Consider the following 1,283-nt stretch of genomic DNA (forward strand, 5'->3'; position numbering starts at 1 on the left):
AAAAAAGAATCAAGAATCGAATCGGCCATGAGTCTGAAGGTCGGGTCCTGTTTCCATGTCCTTAGCCGGGACGCCATGTCTTGCGCCGGAGAACTCGACTGGAGGATATAAAGGGCCTTCTGAGTTGGTGTCTGGCACTTGTCTTCTCACAGAGTCTGCAACATGATCAAGACAGTAAGTTTAAGTCTTCAATCCGCATGGAAATAAGTCCTTCTGAGATAGAAAACATGAACACATTGAAATATCATTGTGGAATTTGTATCGATTACTCAAGTATGATGGTTTTGTAGTTAGGGTACTTTGCTTAGAAGATATCAGCTGACATGTCATTGTTGAAGATTTTGGATGTAATACCGATGGTATTCCGTAATTTGCCTGAAGTTGCTCTCTAAAATACCGGTCATAAAAAAAGAAAACATTTAACTTATCTATTTTGCAGGTAATTTTGCTGGTTTGCCCTTTTGGCATTCGCAGGAGCCAATCCAGACCCTGAACCTGGTTTTCGGGGACACGGAGGTTTCGGACATGGTGGATTCGGACGTGGATTCGGAGGCTTTGGACATGGCGGATTCGGAGGTTTCGGGCACGGTGGATATGGTCGCTGATGCAGTGCCATAACCATGAGCACTGGGTTTGGAAAATGATAAGGAATAAACGTAAAATAGAAACCACGGTCTTCGTTTCATTCTGAGCTGAAAATTTACGAGATCCTTGCTTTCATTTATCTTTACGTGGGTGTTATTTAAATACTAAGAATTTGTCTCTATGACAAATATTAAAATCTATAGTACCTAAAAGCAAGGTCTATATATATATATAGACTTTGCCTAATAAGTGAACGAAAACACCATAGTCACGCTTTTGTCGTGTTAGATCTTGAATTGAATAACCTCAAACCACTCTCTCCTCACCTTTAAGAGAACCTGATGCTTCCTCCCCGCACAAAATAAGAGAAAACATGTGGGATGTCAGTTGTTTTAACATTTATTCTAAACTTAGTGCGATACTTATAACTAGAAACTTGAAAACTTACTCCAGTGAAAAAAAAAATATCAATAGGTTCTTGGGAATCTTTGCTATTCATACATATGTATGAATAGCAATAGTTTGATATTGTTTGTAGAGTACTGACTACAAACAATATCAAACTTTTAACCAGCAACAGCCAGCACAAAGATCAAACGATGCGAAGCCACAATTAAAGAGAAAATGAGCCACTTGTATGGACCAAAATCCTATGAGACGAGAGGTAAATTGTGGATGTAAATTATCTTTAACCATCT

Source organism: Penaeus monodon, chromosome 28 (genome assembly GCF_015228065.2).
Source record: "Penaeus monodon isolate SGIC_2016 chromosome 28, NSTDA_Pmon_1, whole genome shotgun sequence".
Lineage (NCBI taxonomy): Eukaryota > Metazoa > Arthropoda > Malacostraca > Decapoda > Penaeidae > Penaeus > Penaeus monodon.